Raw genomic sequence first — 20,300 nt, 5'->3', positions numbered from 1 at the left:
TTGCAGCTACCCCTTTATAATTTTTTTTGGAACTAAATGTTATATGAGGATCTACCTGCAATTGACTGCCTTGAAGATCACAAAAGACCAAGTTCATCACATTTGAGAAGGAAATAAGATTTAATCTTTGTTGATGAATTCCCCTACAGATGAAGAGAAGCAAAAGTGGATAGACATCTGAAAGCAACATCAACAATCTGGATGCTCTCTTAGGGCAGAGGCATAGTATGCCTTCTTACATGGCATCTCTGATTTCATCCATTAGCTACCCACTAAAAGATGACTCAGATGATGAAAGGGTAGCACTGCCCTAATGTCAATCCAACTTGTAGAAGCTAAATGTTGAGCTATGGGAATGATTCAGACAAAATTCAAATGTAAATTGCCCAATGGATGCCGATGGTATAGGGCCATGTTTTCCTAGACTCATCCGAAGGCCTATTTGGCTAGAAACCTGAAATGCATGTATTGGGAGAACTTCAGTTGAGAATTTGATACCTACCAAGATTTTCTTGTAAAATTGGTTCTTTGTACAAATTGTAATCACATTTTCATATATACCTGACGGAAAAAAAAGAACAAAAAAAAAGAAACTCTAAACTCATATCCCTAAGGTACTAGCTATCCAAGGCTATCCGGGAGACAAGATATTGAGTCAAATGCTGCCCGCGACATTATAGTTTGGACATACAAGGGTCATTACCCATGCCACTGACCAAAATTCCTTGAAATTGCTTATGGCTACAACATATCAAACGCGTCTGGTTTTTTCCAAGCCTTTACACCTCTAGGCATGAGCGGCCATGGCAACGAGCTTATAAGGACCTAGACTTTGAGCTCCACAAGAAATTTGAATTGAGTAGGTTATGAGGGTATTCGTTATGAGCAAATCTTCAAAGAAACGGCTTATCTAAGAGTACTTATTACAAGGACCCTAATTATAAAGTAGCTAATGTTGATGCAAGTGTTTTGTCACGAGATTGATATGAACTGAAATCGTAAACAAACTTTTTTTCATGTTTGCAAGGCTTTTGGCTTATTTTGGAAAATAAGTTAAAAGTTAATTTTTTCACTTTTTTTTTAAAAACACGTAAAAAAGTAGAGAAGTGATATTATTCAAAAAAAATTAAAAAATTAAAAAGCTAACTTTTAGCCAAGTTTCCAAAATAGGCCAAAGTTGAGCTCTTCTAAGCTTCTTGGCCATCAAGTTCAGGATCAATTCGTAACAGTCATATATTTTTACATTTTTAAAATTAGGAAGTTAGATTTTTATTTTTATTTTCTCTCGAAGAAATTAAAAAAAAAAAAGTAGGAAAAATAACCAATAAATCTTATTTTGCTCTTAATATTACTAATGAGTTCTATCCAGTTTCAATATGGACAATTAAAAGGTTCCCAAAAGATTCATTACTCCATAATGGTATGTCTTATTCCAATTTTACCATTCCTATTTAATATGAACAACAATTTTATAAATAATTTTAAATTAATTAAAATAACAATTTTATAAATAATTTTAAATTAATTAAAATTTAAAATTGTAATTGTAAAAATTGTTAATCTTATACTTATAATATTTTTTTATGAAAAATCATTTAATTTGAACAATTAAAACTAATTTAATTATAAAATTTTTAATAAATTAAAGGAAAAATTAGTCTAAGGTCCCTCCCTCATTTTTAGTAATATAAGAGATCCACAATATTATTTTATGAAGTCTAAGATCCCTTAACCCCACACCCATATATCACAGAGAAATTTGACTCTCCCAACCATGGCACTCAATCTCTGACAAAGACAAACCAGTATTTCTCTCTCTCTCTCTCTCTCTCTCTCTCTCTAAATCTATCGATCTAATTTTGTTGATATTTATTCATTCATATATAACTCTGATTTGCAGAATGCATAAATCAAATGCTGAAACTGAACCAACCAGTGAATTCAAGTGGAACAGCGAATAAAGAAGTTTACATGATCTTGATCTACTACAAGTTATGCCAAGACATTCTCTCCCCTCTCATCTACATCACGGACCTCCGCAAGCATGGCGTAACCCTATACTTCCTCATTGACGAGGACCGCAAGCCTGTCCACGATGTCCCCACCGTCTACTTCGTCCAATCCACTCACCTCAATGTTCACCGAATCGTTTCTGATGCCTATCGATCTCTTTACGATTTCTTCTCCCTCAATTTCTCATCTTTGATTCCTCGTCTTTCCTTGAAGATCTCGCATCAGGGACTCTCAATTCTGAGTCCATCAATCGAATTTCCAAGGTACATGAACAGTACTTGGAGTTTGTAACCCTAGAGGATAATTTTGTTTTCTCTTGCGGATAAACCTTGTTATGTCCAACTGGTTGCCGAATTATGTGTTGGATGATCAACATTGGGGTGAGATTAAGAGTTGTTTTGTTGAGTTTAAGATTTGTAGGAGAATTGAAGATGATATGGGTGTATATATATATACAAATTTTGAAAGATTTGTATATATAGATATGGCAATGATGAAATCCAAGTGAGGTGTGAGAATGAAGCTCAGAGGAGTTTCATTACATTACAACAGTAAAGAGAGAAAGAGATTTAAAGAGAGAAAGAGATTTACAGAGAAATTTCAATTCTCTGTGAACAAAGCCTGAGCCAAAGAAATTCCATGCCTAAACCAGAGAAATTCTCTTATCTGACTTTAAGTTCATGAGCTTGATTGGTGTATTTCCATGCCTAAACTAGAGAAATTTTCTTATCTGTTTTTTTGTTTTTGTTAAATTTTTTCTAGTTTGATCAAAAATACAAATTTTCTTTGGATAGAGCCACACAAAGCCACACAAATTTTCTCTACACAATTTTCTCTGGATAGAGCCACACAAATTTTCTCTAACATAATTTTCTCTGGATAGTGCTTACAAATTTCTCTGGATAGAGCCAAACAAAGCCACACAAATTTTCTCTATACAATTTTCTCTGGATAGAGCCACACAAAGCAAGACAAATTTTCTCTAACAAAATTTTCTCTGAATAGAGCCACACAAAGCCACACAAATTTTCTCTAGATAGAGCCATACAAAGCCACACAAATTTTCTCTGGATAGAGCTTACAAATTTCTCTGGGTAGAGCCACACAAATCTAACACAATTTTCTCTGGACAGAGCTTACAAATTTCTTGGGATAGAACCACACAAAACCACACAGATTTTCTCTACACAATTTTCTTTGGATAGAGCCACACAAAACCACACAGATTTTCTCTGGATAAAGCCACACAAATTTTCTTTAACACAATTTTCTCTGGATAGAGCCACACAAAGCTACACAAATTTTCTCTATACAATTTTCTCTGAATAGAGCCACACCAAGCCTTACAAATTTACACAATTTTCTCTGGATAGAGCCACAGAAAGCCACAAAAATTTTCTCTAACACAATCTTCTCTGGATAGAGCTTACAAATTTCTCTGGATAGAGCCATACAAAACTACACAGATTTTCTCTACACAATTTTCTCTGGATAGAGGCACACAAAGCCACACAAATTTTCTCTAACACAAATTTCTTTGGATAGAGGCACACAAAGCCACACAAATTTTCTCTACACAATTTTCTCTAGATTTCTTTGGTACTGAGAGAAATTTCAATTTTCTTTGGTTTGAAAGATGATGAATGGAGCCTTGTGAATGCACCTTGCAATAAATTACAGATTTATAGTCCAGAGAAATTTTCAACAATTCAAATTTACAGTCTAGAGAAATTCTCAATAATAATGAAGCCTTGTGAACCAGAATTTCTCTGTGAAGTCCAGAGAAAATTCGACGAGAGAAATTCTCTGTGAACCAGAATTGCTCTGTGAAGTCCAGAGAAAATTGGACCAGAGAAAATCTCTGTTAACTAGAATTTCTCTGTGGAGTCCAGAGAAAATTCGTCCAGAGAAATTCTATGGATCGAATTTTCTCTGACTAACTAAGTCTAACTGATTCAATTTCCCATTTCCACAGCTTGTATTATATCTGTCAACTACACAAATGATGTGTTCTTGTACATATGTGCTTTTGGTTTTGTTGTTGTTTCTTGGTAATAAAGTTTGTGCATCATTTGTGCTGTTTAGTTACTGATATACAGTTTTTTAGGTGAATGTTTTATGATTAAGCCCTGTGCTTAACTTGTGTTGTCATGTCATTCAAAATGCTCTAGACTTCTAAAAAGAAAAGAAAAAAATGTTTTCTTGATTTAGGTGTAATATCTATATATTATGTTTGCAATAACTGTTCACTCAGTTTTTCATAGCTCTTCATTGCAACGTCGCAACATTTTGCAATGCCCAGAGTGAATGTTTTCTGATTTGTCCAGAGAAATTTGGTATTGGTTCGAAGAAATTTGGAATTTTCTCTATGATTTGTCCAAAGAAATTTAGAATCTTCTCTGTGATGTGTCTAGAGAAATTTGAAATTTTCTCTGTGATTTGTCCAGAGAAATTCTCTGGATCAAATTTTCTCTGGATCGAATTTTCTCTGGATTGGTATTGAGGGACCTTAGACATTATGAAAATATTGAGTGTCCTTTATGCTATAAAATCTTAATACCAGGGACCTTAAAAAAAATCCCCTAAATTAAAATTATTTATGAAATTTTTTGTTCATATTTTAATGAAAAAGATAAAATGAAAATAAAATATACTATTATGAACAATTGATTTTTAAATTTTTTTTTGTGTATAACAATCTATTAAAAAAATAAGATTTATTTGTTAATATTGAAATTGATATAACTCAATTATAATTTTCAAAACAAAATAGAACTTTTTGATAATTTTTTTTAATACAATATCATAATTTTTATAATTAAAAAAAATATTATTTTATTTAGATTAAAAATATTTTCATATTAAGATAACATCCACAATTATAAAGTACTAAACTTTTTGAAAATATATTATGAAAAATAGGACTTATTTGCTTGTGTTAAAACTTGATAAAACTTGATAGAACTTATTAAGTTATTTTTCCTAAATAACCTAGGTCCTACAATTATTGGACTAACAGTTGTGTGATTTTTGAAAATGACACCAAGGAAAACTTTAATTGACGAGAGAGTAGTGTGTTGTAGAATTGGTTGAGAAAGAGAAAGTAGGAAGTGGTTTAAATTAGGGGCGAGCAGTTGATATATTGATTTGTCTAAATTGATTGAACTGAATTGATCTATTGCATTTTGGACGGATGTGTGATGACGAGCAGACAGTTGCGAATTTATTTTTTTCAATTTGCCTGGTTTTGGAAGAATGGCAGATTTGAGATTCTTTTGGTAGCAATCAAACCGCCAAACCGCGAGCACCCCTAGTAATTTGTAAGACTTTGTGTTTTCCAATTTGTGTAGATATTTTGTTTGTATTTTCAATTGAAAAAGAGTTTAAATATTCTATTGAATATATTCTGTTGAAAAAGAATTTTCAATTTGAATATATTTTTTGAATTGAAAAAAATAAATGTATTATTATTATTATTTTGGTTTTTAAATCTAACTCTAAAAATAATAAATAAAAAAGATGATATATGCTGGTTAGTTTTTGTTTTCGAAAATAAATATAAATGTAACAATATAGAGGCATACAATCTCTATTACTGCTCTGTTTATGGTTTTGGTGGTGTGGGGATATATTTTCTGAGTACCAACACGTGGCCAAGGTGACGCTGACGTGTCAGCCGAGATGCCACGTGTCCTGGTCGTGACGCCGAAGTTATCTCGGCTAGGCCGAGGTTATCTCCGAAGATATCAGAATCCGGGATAAGCGGATAAGGGACAAGAGTCCTAGAATGAGGAAGGACTTCAGCCTGGATAAGAATAAAGCTCTTAGGGAGTTTATCTTTATCTATTGGAGAGCCCAAGATAAGCACTGAGCAAAAATCCATTGAAGCTAGGCTTCTATTGAGACAAGGATTGAGTTGGCTATAAAAGAGAGGCACCCCCATGGGTCTAAGGTACTTAATTTATATTTTGAATAGTGAAGTTTAGCACTTTATCTATCTTTGAGAGATAACTGACTTGATCATCGGAGTGTCCCCGGGTGGACGAACCACCGCCGGAATCTCTTCTTTCTGTTGCAGGTCAATCAGGCGCCATCTATTCTGCCAGTGCTCTCCAGCTGAATACTGAGTTGGCAGTGTGGTTGGAAATTCACTCACACAATTTGGCGCCTTCTGTGGAAAAGAAAGGAGAATAGATGGCCAATGACGGACAGAAAGAGAAGATTGGGGATAACACTCCTATTGGGAGTGGGAGACCTATCGACCTTGATGTCGAAAAAGACAATTGCAACGAAGAAACTCGTGACCAGAATCACGGAGGAAATGACGTCGACCAGGAAGGTGACGTACCAAAGAAAACAGAGCAAAACGGGTACTACAACGAGGACGACCTCCAGGTGTGGAAAAAAAGATGTCTGCGGAGGGACGATGAGGTAAAGACCATGGCGAATAAATTGGCGGACCTGCAAACAATGGTCAATTTCATGATGCAAAATAATGACATGCAGCCACCGTTCTCACTGCACGACACGCCGATTCCAGCGGCCAATGCCCCGAAGGGAGGGCAGAAAACAATCCCTGTAGCCCCCTAGCACATCAGAAGCGAAAAACACTCTCACTGGCCGTTAAGGGAGGTCGGGCGAGGAGAGTCGAGAAGAGAAGAATCTCGAAGGACACATCGCACCAAGGAGGCAGACCCCAGAGAACATTGGCATGTTCAAAGGCAGGAGTTGCGCTTCGATGCGACCAATGAAGAAATGTCGAAAAGGGCTCACAACAAAGCTGAGAGCAGTGTACCTAAAAGATTGAAATTAGGAAATAACCGAGCTCCTGGGCGAACCAAGGAGGACTTGAGAGATTACCTCAAAAGGAAGCAACAAAATACCGAGGTAACTTCCCCTGTTAAGCCGAGAACACCATTCTCGGTGGAGTTGGACAAATTTGAGGCACTAAAAAGATTCAGTATGCCGAGATTCTAGATATACGATAGGAAGTCAGACCCCAACTTTCACGTCAGATTATATCTGAACTCGATGGCACTGTACATTGGGAACGAGCCGTTGCTCTGCAAGGTGTTCCCCTCATCCTTCAGGGAGATTGCATTGGACTGGTTTCACAAATTGCCGAAGGGAAGTGTGAAGACCTGGGAAGGCCTGGCCGAGATGTTCGTGGCCAGGTTCGTGACAAACAAACTACAGCCATTAAGGGTGGACGCCCTGATGGCTCTGAGAATCAGTGAGGATGAAGACCTTAGGGCCTACGCAAAAAGGTATTATAAGGTGTTCAACCAAACACCCGAATACAACCAAGAGGTGGCGGTCGTGTCTTTCAAGAACGGCCTGAAAGATGATTGCGCACTACGAATGTCATTGGCAAAGACATTGCCAAAAAGCATGGAGGAGCTCATGGCCAGAATTGAGAAATACGCCAGAGCCGAGGACGACACGCCAGGGATTACGGCGACAAAGCAGGAGAAAGCAAACGGCTCGCCGAAGCGAGGCCAAGGTAACAACGGAGCCAACAAACAAGAGATAGGACTGAGAACTGCACAGGCAGTCACGACTGTGTTCCGAATCCCAATTCACAAAGTTCTGGATAAAATCCGAACCCAACCCTATTTAAGAGCACCGGAAGAGAAGAGTAGGCAAGACTGCCTCAGGCACCAGCAGCTCCACCTCCCCCAGCACAGCAGCCGCAGACAGGCGGACCTCGGGTAATTAATGTAATTCACTCGAAGGTCAACGAAAATGAAGTACGGGGGCAGACACAGAAGGTAAAGCACCTACAACATGTGTACAAGGTCCGACAGAAAAGACCTCGGGCTGAGGAGTTCTAGGGACCAGTAGTGTCCTTTACTGAAGCCGACCTAGAGATGGTACAGCATCCGCATAACGATGCCTTGGTAGTATCCCTCCAGGTTGGGGAGTGCCAAGTAAAGCGTATCCTAATTGACCAAGGCAGCTCTTGTGACATCATGTATGTTAGATGTTACAAGGAGCTTGGCCTTCACCCAGACGATATGGAACAATCCAATGGCCCAATGGTCGGGTTCAATGGAACGCCGACGTAGCCACTGGGAGCAACAAACCTAGAGGTGCAGGCTGGTACCAAGAGGGTGAAGACAGAATTCACCATAATCGATACACCATCCCCTTACAATGCTATACTGGAGAGACCATGGCTGCATGCAATGGGGGTTGTACCCTTAACACTGCATCAGCTATTGCGGTTCCTAACAGAGCATGGGATAGAAGAGGTCAGAGGGGATCAGTTACAGGCAAAAAACTGCTCCATGACAACAATAAAATCCACCTGCAGCATACGAGAACCAGAGACAGTAGAAATCGAAGACGAGGACGTGGAGGTCCTAGAGGATGTTGGCAAAGAGCCAGCCGAGAAGAGTGAAGAAGCCCTAAAGAAAATCCTTGTCCAGTAAGGGGTTGAGGAACGCTTCTTCCTTCTCGACTTGGGCTTAGCCGAAGAAGAGGAAAAAGAACTGGAGGAGTTATTGAGAGCAAACATTGAAGTGTTTGCTTGGACGCCTTATGAAATGCCAGGCATTGACCCCGAAGTCACTTGCCATAAACTGAACGTGGGCAGGTCGGCCAAACTCGTGATCCAACTGGCAAGAAGACCGACGTTGCTGCATGTTGAGGCAGTGAAAGAGGAAGTAGACAGACTTCTGGAGGCCAGAGCCATTCGAAAGGTAAATTACCCGCATGGCTATCGAATACAGTGGTGGTGAAGAAAAAGAATGGTAAATGAAGAGTCTGCGTAGACTTCACCAGCCTGAACAAGGCCTGTCCCAAAGACAGTTTTCCATTACCCAAGATAGACCAACTGGTGGATGCCACTTCAGGGCATGGAAGGATGAGCTTCCTGGATGCCTACAGGGGGTACCATCAGATAGCCATGTACCCCTCAGACGAGGAGAAGACTGCGTTTATCACCCCAAAAGGGCTGCATTGCTACAGAGTGATGCCTTTTGGGTTGAAAAACGCAGGAGTAACTTACCAGAGTTTGGTAACCAAAATGTTCAAACACCCGATTGACCGAACAGTGGAAGTTTACATCGATGATATGGTTGTGAAGACCAAGGAACCTGAAGGTCATCTGTCTGACCTAAAAGCAGTCTTTGATATCCTTAAAACATATCGGCTCTGACTCAATGCATCCAAGTGTGCATTTGGAGTTGGATCCGATAAGTTCTTGGGATACCTGGTGACCAGAAGGGGCATTGAGGCCAGCCCAAATCAAATCAAGGTCATCCTAGAGTTGAAGAGCCCGACGTCGGCAAAACAGGTGCAGATGCTGACTGGAAGGGCTGCAATCCTGAATAGGTTCATAAGCAGAAGTTCTGACAAATGCAAACCCTTCTTCAGCTTAGTGAAGAAGGCCACAGACTTCTTGTGGACAGAAGAATGCGAAGTCGCCCTGGCTGACTTGAAAAAGTATTTGACCACGACTTTAGTTCTCTCAAATCCACAACCTGGAGAGGAGCTGTTCCTGTACTTAGTAGTTTCGGAACATGAGGTAAGCGCAGTGGTAATCCGAGAAGAAAAAAGGAAACAAAAGGTTGTTTACTATGTAAGCAAAACCCTGGCTGATGCAGAAACCAGGTATTTACCCTTGGAGAAGTTAACACTAACCTTAGTAATGGCTTCAAAGAAGCTGAACAATTACTTTCAAGCCCACAAAATTGTGGTGCTAACTGAACATCCTTTGAAGTCCATGTTGCAACAGGGAGATCGGACAGGTAGAATAGCCAGATGGGCAGTAGCCTTGGGCCAGTATGACCTGGAATACAGACCCAGAACAGCAATCAAAGGCCAAGTCTTGGCCGACTTTGTGGCTGAATTCACTTCAGGAGCCATCGTACATCGGGCTCCGTTGAGCCGAGGTGAACGATGTCTAAACGAGTAAAGAGGAGCCCAGCTGAAGGCAACATAACAAAGGAAAGAAGAAAAACTCAGGCCCTGCAGTATTTACATCGGCGACTCCTTTCGACTGTTTGTTGATGGGAGTTCAAATCGACAAGGAGCGGGGGTAGGAGTAGTACTGGTATCTCCAGATGGACAGATACTAGAACAATCCATTCATTTGGGGTTCAAAGCCTCAAACAATGAAGCAAAGTATGAAGCACTGATTGCAGGACTGAAACTGGCAGTAGTAGTAGAAGCCGATGAGGTGATAGTCTTTTGTGACTCTCAGCTTATAGTCAACCAGACAACAGGCGAGTTCGTAACCCGAGATGAACGTATGTCGGCATACGCAAAGAAAATAGGCAGATTGGTGGCCTTGTTTCAAAATTGCCGACTACAGCAGGTAGCCGAGATGATAACAGTCACGTCGATGCCTTGGCCAACTTGGCTAGTGCCATAAAACCTGGAAAAACAAGGACGATAATGGTTGACTACTTATCAAGCCCAAGCATCGAACCACTGACCACAAAGCGTGAAGCAATGTATGTGGACATAGGACCAAGCTAGGTGGATGCAATAATAGCTTTCCTGAAAGAAGGAAAACTGCCAAATGATCACAAAGAGGCACATAAGATCAGATTGAAGTCGGCAAGATTCAATCAGACAGCAGAGGGACATCTCTACAAAAGATCCTTCACTGGACCCCTTCAAAGGTATGTACATCCTTCACAAGTGGAAGATTTTTGTACGAAATACATGAAGGAGTATGTGGAAGCCATACTGGGGGTAGATCGCTTGCTTATAGGGCTATTACCCAAGGATATTTGTGGTCCTATATGCAGAAAGATGCAGAAGCCTATGTCAAGAAGTGTGAAAAGTGCCAAAGGTTTGCACCATTGATACACCAACCAGTAGTAGACCTGAACCCAGTATCCAGTCCTTGGCCGTTTGCCCAATGGGGCATGGATCTTGTTGGAAAACTGCCCCAAGCAACTGGGCAAAGGAAGTACCTGCTGGTAGCAACAGATTACTTCACCAAATGGATAGAAGCTGAACCCCTTGCCAAGATCTGAGACGTGGATGTGAAGAACTTCATATGGAAAAACATCATCACCAAATTTGGGATTCCAAGAGCAGTAGTTGCCGACAATGGAACACAATTTGACAGTAAGCTAATCAAGAGCTTCTGTGCAAAATTTAAAATCAAGAATTATTTTTCAACCCCAAGCTTTCCTCAAAGCAATAGCAGAAGCATTGTAATAACCCCGGCCTCCGATTAATGCTAATCCATGATTAGTTATGCCTAATAGTAATTTAGAAGGAATCCGGAATTAATTTGCATATGTATTGCATTATCTTTGCGCTTCTATCTGTTTGCCATAAAATGATCTGTTCATGTTTAAACTTTGAACTGCGAATTGAAAGCCTTATCGGCGCCCGATTTCGAAATTGATTAGTGTTTAATACTAGTTAGAATATATGTGATTTATGGTAGATTTAATTAAAATTTGATTTGGTATGATTAAATTAGATTAAATAATGTTAATTTACACTTGTTTGAGTTATTACAAGTTTGTCACTTAGTGGCTTGATTCTAGACAACCTTTATTTTGCTTTATTACATATTGGATTCACCATTTGCTCATCTTCTTGTGACCAAACCGATAGAAGGAGAGTGTGGGAGAGAACAACTTGATTTCAACTAGGATTTGGCTTGAAGTTAGGAGAATTGAAGAGAATTTGCATATTTGAGCTTTCATACCTAGAATTGAAGACCTAAGGTAGGGAGTTCATCTTTTTAATTATGAATTTGAGTTGTCCTTGCTAGATTCATGGTGAAATTGGTATTTAAAGTCTAGACTTAGCTTAAGGTGTTGTTTTGAGAGTCAATCCATGCATGCATGCATAAATTTCTATGCTTTGAGTTTGAATTCTAAGATTTCTTCCATGCATGTGTTAATTTCACTCACATTATGGTCGTTCATCTTATTGTCCATCAAATTATCAAGTTTGATTATGTTTTGGAGGGTTTGAATTCAAAGAGGTTCTTGCATGTTGAATTAATAGCATATTCATAAAGTTCATGTTGATTTTGCACAAATTGGGTTGCTCTTGGGCCATGATTTCTTGAAATGATTTTTAATACATGTTGTTTTATGAGTTATTATATTTTTCCTCAAACATTGGCCCAGAAAAATGAGTTTTAAAGGCTTAAAGGTTGAGTTTCATGCTTGGAGGTCAATCTGGATTTTCCAGAAATTTGACCCACGCTCGAGTAGGGACTTTCACGCTTGAGCGTGAAGCTTGAGTACATGCACTTCTGCTCGAGCGGCGAGAGTCACGCTCGAGCGTGAAATATGTATACCCAGAAGTTTGTGTGTTTTGCAGTCCACTCGAGCGGGGGAAACCACGCTCGAGCGGGGGTCGAGCGCCCGTCGAGCGTGAATTTCTTGCATCCAGCATTTTTTCATAAGTTTGCAGTCCACTTGAGCGGGGAAGGCCATGCTCGAGCGGAGATTCATTGTCTGCATGTCCGCTCGAGCGGGGAAAGCCACGCTCGAGCGTGGACCTTATCTTCAACAAAATTTGAGAAATGGTTTTCAATGCATTTTTGCATCCTCATTCCATCATGGGCATTCCTAGGCCATGTTTAAGACCCCATGATGAGGATAAGAGATTAGAAACACACTAAGAGCGAACGAAATAAATTTTGTACAATTAGAACGTATGTTTCAAGTGTGCATCTGTTATGTGTTGTGTAGGTCACGTGCCACATACCGTTTGACTAAGTTTACTCCGTCTGTCTGTTTCAAGGCCCACTGTGAGTAATAACTCTGTAAAGTTATGTTTGCCTTAAGTATTTTCTGACTGGCATGGTATAATCTGTTTTCTGAAATGCTATCTTACGAATTATGAATGAATGTCCAATTTTCTGAAAAGTATTTGTGGCACCCTTAGTTCACGTGGCCCTCGCCCGGGGGTAACAATACCGCGGCCAATCTGCACGTGGCCCTTGCCCGGGGGTAACAATACCGCGGCCAATCTGCACGTGGCCCTTGCCTGGGGGTAACAATACCATGGCTACTTGCGCGCAAGATATGGACCTTTATGGTTGTTGGTACCAACTATGCATGTGGGTCTCTGGACCAAATTGATCTGATAGCTAATGGGTGTACCACGTATGATCTTATGCAAAATCTGAATATGAACATGAGTGTGTATCTAAATCCATTTCTGTTTTGAAGTCTGAATATGTTCTGATTTAAATACTGGATCCTAACTTGTGCTGGACATCATTCATACAACCCCTTTACTCTGTTATTATTCACTGGGCTTCCGCTCACAGTTTATATTTTGTATGTAGGTGAGCCGGCGTGTGACCAGGGCCAGAGTTGACGGTCTTCTGTTCTGTTTTTGTCAGCCAACTGTTATGCCTCCCGAGGAGGTTCCGAACGAAGCCTAATGCCATGGCTGTTTTTGTATTCATACTAGTTTTTGTGTATGCTCTGTAAAGTCAGGTCTTGAGAAGTACATTCTGTAAATACCTAGTAAATATTGTGTATCTGGACTGGCATGTTTATGTATATATAAATAAGTTTTGAAATGTTCTGTCCCATGTACGTTATCACAGCTCATTGGACCTTGTCTATTTTGTATTATTGCTTCCGCAGCCCTTTATTATTTGTTAATCTGTCCAGAGGCCTTTGGTAATCCACGGATTACTGGCCGGTTACGGTGCTAAACCTACAGGGGCAGGTTTGGGTCGTGACAAGCATCCAACAAAGTCATCTTGGATGGGATTAAGAAGAGGCTGCAAGCAGCAAAGGGGAAGTGGATAGATGAACTACCAAGTGTAGTCTGGGCATATCGAACTACGCCGAGAAGATCAACTGGGGAATCCCCATTTGCCATGGCTTATGGCACAGAAGCAATCATTCCTCTAGAAGTCGGCGTCCCAAGAATTAGAACCCAGGGAGTAGAAAATGGGACTAATGATGTATTATTAGCCCGATATCTGGATCTGGTAGAAGAAAGAAGGGAGAGAGCTGCAATTCAGCTGGCAGCATACCAACAGTAACTTGCCAGGGCTTATAATAAGAAGGTCAACCTAAGCGAGTTTCAAGTCGGTGACCTCGTCTTGAGAAAAGTCGTCGCAACAAGAAGGATTCCAGAGAGGGCAAGCTTGGCCCAAATTGGGAGGGATCCTATAGAATCATCTCGGTATTGGGCAATGGGGCATATCGGCTTGAAGATAATTAGGGCGAAAAGTTGCCAAGGCCCTGAAATACTTGCAATCTTAAGTTTTTTTATCATTAAATTTTCTTGTTCTTTGTTATTAGCGGAAGTAATAAATAAAGCTTGATTTTTCACACTTGTGACTAATAAAATAGTTGATGATGTTTCTAGAATACATACATAATGAGAAGCCAAGTGGAACTTAAGTTCACATTAGGGGACAGAAAGTTGGAAAATGGTTCCTGGCAAGGTAGAATATACAAGCTAAATTCAGTCTAACACTTGTTGAAATTTGTGAAAAATTTACAAGTTGAAGTTAGACCGAGATCATGTTTAACACTTGTTGAAATTTGTGAAAAATTTACAAGTTGAAGTTAGACCGAGATCATGTTTAACACTTGTTGAAATTTGAGAAAAATTTACAAGTTGAAGTTAGACCGAGATCATGTTTAACACTTGTTGAAATTTGTGAAAAATTTACAAGTTGAAGTTAAATCGAGATCATGTTTAACACTTGTTGAAATTTGAGAAAAATTTACAAGTTGAAGTTAAACCGAGATCATGTTTAACACTTGTTGAAATTTGTGAAAATTTTACAAGTTGAAGTTAAACCGAGATCATGTTTAACACTTGTTGAAATTTGTGAAAAATTTACAAGTTGAAATTAAACTGAGATCATGCTTAAACACTTGTTGAAATTTGTAAAAAAATTTACAAGACAAAGCCAAAAGGTTGCATTAAGAAGAGTACTTATGTACTTACCGAGGAAATTACACAGATAAGGTGTATTCTTGAAAGCATGCAAAATTATTCTAAGTATAGAAATCATACAAGATAGTAAAAGGAGGACAAAGATACAAACATTCACAAGAGAAAGTTATATTTATATTCAAAAGAAGGCACATCGGCCACATGAAGTGCTTACATTGTTCCAGAGAAAGAAAAAGTACAAGGTACAGAAAAAAGAAAAAGAGCATCAAACTAAGATTCTTCAGCACCACTAGCAGGTTGGGTCTGGAGCTCAGAAGACTACTGAGAAGACATGTTGGCCGCCTTTTCATCCGCAAGCTCGGCATCTATTTCCTAGAGGGTTTGGTCAAGGCTCTTATCGGCAATAGGCACGTCCGATATTGCCTTATCAGGAGTAGCATCTTTGGGAACCTTCTTACCCTCCTCATCTTGAGTCAAGTCCAGGACTTGCTCATTTGAAGTTGGGGACTTGGCCCCAACAGCTTCCTTTGACTTCCTCACCAAAGCTTCCTCCTCAGACTCAGAATCGTCGTCGGATTGGCTTGGAGTTTGGGGGAATGGCAGGGCAAGGACGTCGGTGTTCCTGAGGGGGAAGTCCTCGGGGATTTCAAGCTTTTTCAGTAAAGTCATCCAACCAAGGGTGAAACCCTCATTGCATGCCTGCTTCACCTGTTTCTCATATTCCGTCGTGACATCGGCCACCCCCTCATTGTATCCCTTCTCATCGGCGGCCTTGAGATTAGCGTCTTTTGTGGCCAAGGCATCCTGCAGCTCTTTCTGGGCCTCGGCCGTCTTTTCTTCGACCTCTTTTTTCTGGGACTCAAGAACCTTATTTATGGCATCAGCAGCACCTGCCGTTTCCTCGGCCACGTCTTTGGCTTTGACAGCAGCCTCGGCCTGGTCTGCCAAAGCCTTCATTTTTTATTACAAGTTTTTGTTGGTCTTCTGCAGACTAGTAACCTCCTTAGTCTTGTCGGCCAACGCCTTCCTTGTCTCAAAAGATTGCATTGAGAAGGAGTGGGCGTGCTGGATTGCCTGAAGAAAAATGGACAGAGCATAAGTTATTAGAAAATTTTCTACGTATAAAAAAGAAAGAAAGATACTTGTAGACGTCCCCGAACGTCCCGGGAGGGAAATCCCGTTCTGTTCATTTGGGCTCACTACAGTTCAGACTCAATGTCACGGTCCTGTATCTAATCTCGCAGAGTGCAATGCAAGACCGATGAATCACCAAAGAGTCCAAATCCGGTAAATCGTTTTTGAAAACTGATTTTTAAAAAAGAAGTGCCAAACATGGACTGCTTTGCCAGATACAGAGTCGCCGCCTAAATGTTTTATTTTGAGAAATTTAGGAAACCCTGACTCGTTGCCTAATGCCATGTGTCCGTCATCACCAAAGTTGCCTCGGCTCGGGAACTTGGGTACGACTGGGGAAGGTCACTTCGTGAGTACCCCCGCTCGCCCAATCAAAGATCGGCCTCTACTAACAATATCGAGTTTTGAAAACATATGTATTCTTATTCCGATTTATTAGCCTAGAATTACTATGTGATGCGTGCAGCATACAATTATAGACCGGATCGCCTGAATTGGAACAAAATATTTCATGTTTTTTTTTTAAAGCGGTTTGCTACTCACAAGTAAGCTTAAAATGCAGATTTTGCCACCCTCGGGTGGGCTTAGAAAACATGATTTTGCCACTATCTAGTGGGCTTAAAACTAGCAATCAATGAATTGTTCCAATCCAAGTAATCCAACCTTCACCCACAAGCATTCAGGCAGTTATATCACATAAGCAGTTAGCCTCATGGTAAGCATGCTATCATGGAAGTCACTCACACACATGCAAGGATGCTAAAGTATAAACACTTACCGAGTACTCCGAGCCAAAGAAAGAAGCTAATTAGAAATCATGCATGAATCGTAACTATTCTGAAATACCTAATGCAACACATGTAAAAATGCAACTAAGACAAGCTCGGCTATTCTAAGATGGCATATGAAATGCAACAATTGATACACGTATTCAACTTGGAATTGAAATACGATGCAGTTAGTATGATACGCCAAGCCCGGTGCATGCAAAACAGATGAATGAATGCAAACATGCTATCATAAGTATACGAATTGAAACATGCCCTAAACTAACCATCATAAGCTGGTAAATAAAAGGGAGAAAGACGTGGGGTTAGAAGACATACATCACACACACGCACACTTATTACAACAATTGGCCCTCTCTCGGAGGGTCCGAATAAATAATACAGTCCGAATAAATAATTAACTACTCTAGCTAATTAAATATTACAAAACCCTAATTAATTAACAAATTAACTAGGAAAGCGAATAAACTAGAATGCAATACTACAAGTAATGGACTACCTCAGCTTTGTTCTGAATGATGAAAGATACATGCATGCTCGAGTCGCCTTGTCGGGAAATTCCTCGCGATGCCCCGATTTGCCTCTGTTTGCAATTGATCCCGGAACACTGTACAACGCTCTAGAAGGCTGCTGATTTCTGGTTTGCTGCAACAGAGAGCAAGAAAGGGGCATGGCAAAGTATTTTCAACATATATGTGCACGACTACTCTCCCTATCATTGCACAAGCTCTAGGGAATGTAGTTCTCGATCCTCGTGTCACTTATCACGCATTTCGATGCATGATGGCCGAGGAATCGAATTGCACGACTCGATGTGAAACGAATGCACATATAAACACAACAAGGCCTAGACTCCATCATAGGTAATCCGGAGTGTCGACGACTGAGAATCGAGACACGTTTCGTCACTTGGAGTACAAAACGTCCCTCGTTTCCCGTATTTGGACTAAACCCTACTCCAAACACAATGCAACACACATGACATGCATGAATGCAACTCTAACATGCAACCTAAATGCAATGCCACTAAATGATGCAAATATGCAAGTAATGATATGCAAACATGGTACTAGCATTCACAACGCTATGAAATGATCAAAGGCATACTCAATGCACATGAGGACTATATGGCATACGCAATGCACACATATGAAGATGGACATACACAAAGGCATAATCAAGGCATACACAATGCGACTATCAAGCATGCGACAATACGGACATGGCATACACAATGCAAGATGGACTTAAACTAAAATGAATGGGCCTCAACCACACCCAAATCAGTGGCCAGTAGGATGAAAATAAGGCAACAAAATGCATGCACACATGTACAAATGCAAGGGACCAAACCTAAGGCACCAAATGCAATTCTACCAAAGCATGGCAAGGATGAAATATGGCATACAATCACATATTTTCTAGCTCTGAAATGACATAAAAGATGGTCTCGAATCATGCAAATATGTCACACAATGCATGCTTGATGACCCGGATACCGAAACTAGTGAAGTGGATTACACTACAGGTACACAAAGCAATGCACATATGGAAAAACCAACCCCAAACAGACCCTAGACAGGTCCAAGATAGTGGGAAAATGGTCTAAAACGATGGCTCGGAATGCATTCAAATGAAGCCCATGCAATGGCCGGTAAATGAGGCATACAAGCCCGACTCTCTAATGCACTTAAAGAGTGAAAATCATGGGAATATGGCATGCATATAAGCTCTGAAATATGATGTGCAATGGCCCCAAAACATGAAAACACCTCAGTATATGCATGCGATGGACCTCAAAGCTCAAAGTTAAGCATGGCTATTGAACTACAGGCATGCAAAACAAACATCATTCGACCATGAGACCCAAAAATAGAGCTAAGGCAGTCCAAAACATGCACAAAATCAGTTTAAGGCATGGCCAAAATATGTTAGGAAAAGCGGCCAAAATATCATGCAAAACAAGCTAGTGAACCATGATTTGCACTACAACTATATGAAGCACATGAGAGGTCACCAAACCAACCAAAAACAGAAGTATGCCATGCCGAAATATGACCAAAAACCCACTGAAACTCAGTCAATGCACGCAAGAATGATATGTCCCTTTGAAAGGCCAATAAGAGGGTTATTCTACACATGTATAATGGACATACAAAATGGCAAAACCACCTCTAGATAGAGGTTATGAGGGCCCTAAAACTCACTGAAAAGGACCTAAAATGAGGCTAGGAAGCATGCAAATGAAGGCTCCTTTGAAAGGTCATGAAGAGGATTACTCTACACATGCAAGATAGACACCTAACATGGAAAAAACAACTCTAGAAAGAGTTTATGCAGGTCATAAAACTCACAAATAATGGCCTAAAACATGCTCAAGAAGTGTGCAAATATGGGCTCCTTTGTAAGGTCAATAATGCTAGAAAACAAGACAAGGGGTGAGAGGGTCACCCCTCTCTAATTTTGAGGCTCAAAAACACATAATAACCACTGAAAATCCACTAGATTTCAGTGGTCAAAAGGGCTAACAAAGCTCAACACAAAGGCCCTAATGCATGGCTCAAAACAAAGAGAAATGAAGCATGCAAGGGGGTAGATGACCCCCAACAGAAAAAAGGTCTTAAACAAGCATGTTAAGAAGCTTAAAACAAGAATTTTTTCAATTTATGACAAAGCCCAAATATGCTTGCAAACTAGGCTAAGATATGAAACAAAACAATGCTAAAAAGGGAAAAAATGAGAGTTACCCTTGTAGTCAAAAGAGCCAGCAGCTTCTGGACCAAAATAGTAAGCCTTCAACCTCTGAAAATCAGCTCCAAGGTGCTTAGAGTGATGGTGGAGGTTTTAGGATAGGAGGTGTAGTGCAATGGTGCAAGAACATGGAGCTTTGGAGCTTGGATGTAGAGAGATAGAGAGAGGTGTATGTATATGCCTTAGCCAAAATTTTTCAACCCTTGCAAGTGGAGAGGAGGGTCTCTCTTATAGAAGAAGAGGTCCAAGGCTTCTCTTAGAAGCTTGGAGCAAAGGGGCCAAGCTTCTTTTAGAAGCTAAAGCAAAAAGGGTCAAGCTTCTTGAGGAAGCTAGAGTAAAGGGGTCAAGATTCCTCAAGAAGCTAAGAAAGGTTCAAGCTTCTTGGAGAAGCTAAAAAAAAAGGGTCAAGCTTCTTGGAGAAGCTAAAAAGGGTCAAAAGGTTTAAGCTTTCTCAAGAAGCTAAAAAAATGTTCAAGCTTCCTCAAGAAGCTAAAAAAAGGTTCAAAAGGTCAAGCTTCCTCAAGAAGCTAAAAAAAAAGGGTTCAAAAGGTTCGAGCTAAAATAGACTCGGGAAGATGGGCACCGACCATGCATAGCCGGGCGCGCGGCCTAGCGCCCCGAAAACAGGCTGTTAAGCACCGAGAGCGGCGTATGACCACAAAGGTGGTCTCCCATGCCACAATGTCCCTCTAGAGAGAGGAAACAAGGTGTGTGCCAAAAACCAGAGCAAACGGAGAAAGTTAAATG

The sequence above is a fragment of the Camellia sinensis genome, chromosome 15 (genome assembly GCF_055761805.1).
Source record: "Camellia sinensis isolate YWXY chromosome 15, ASM5576180v1, whole genome shotgun sequence".
NCBI classification, from domain to species: domain Eukaryota; kingdom Viridiplantae; phylum Streptophyta; class Magnoliopsida; order Ericales; family Theaceae; genus Camellia; species Camellia sinensis.
This window is presented reverse-complemented; position numbering follows the sequence as displayed.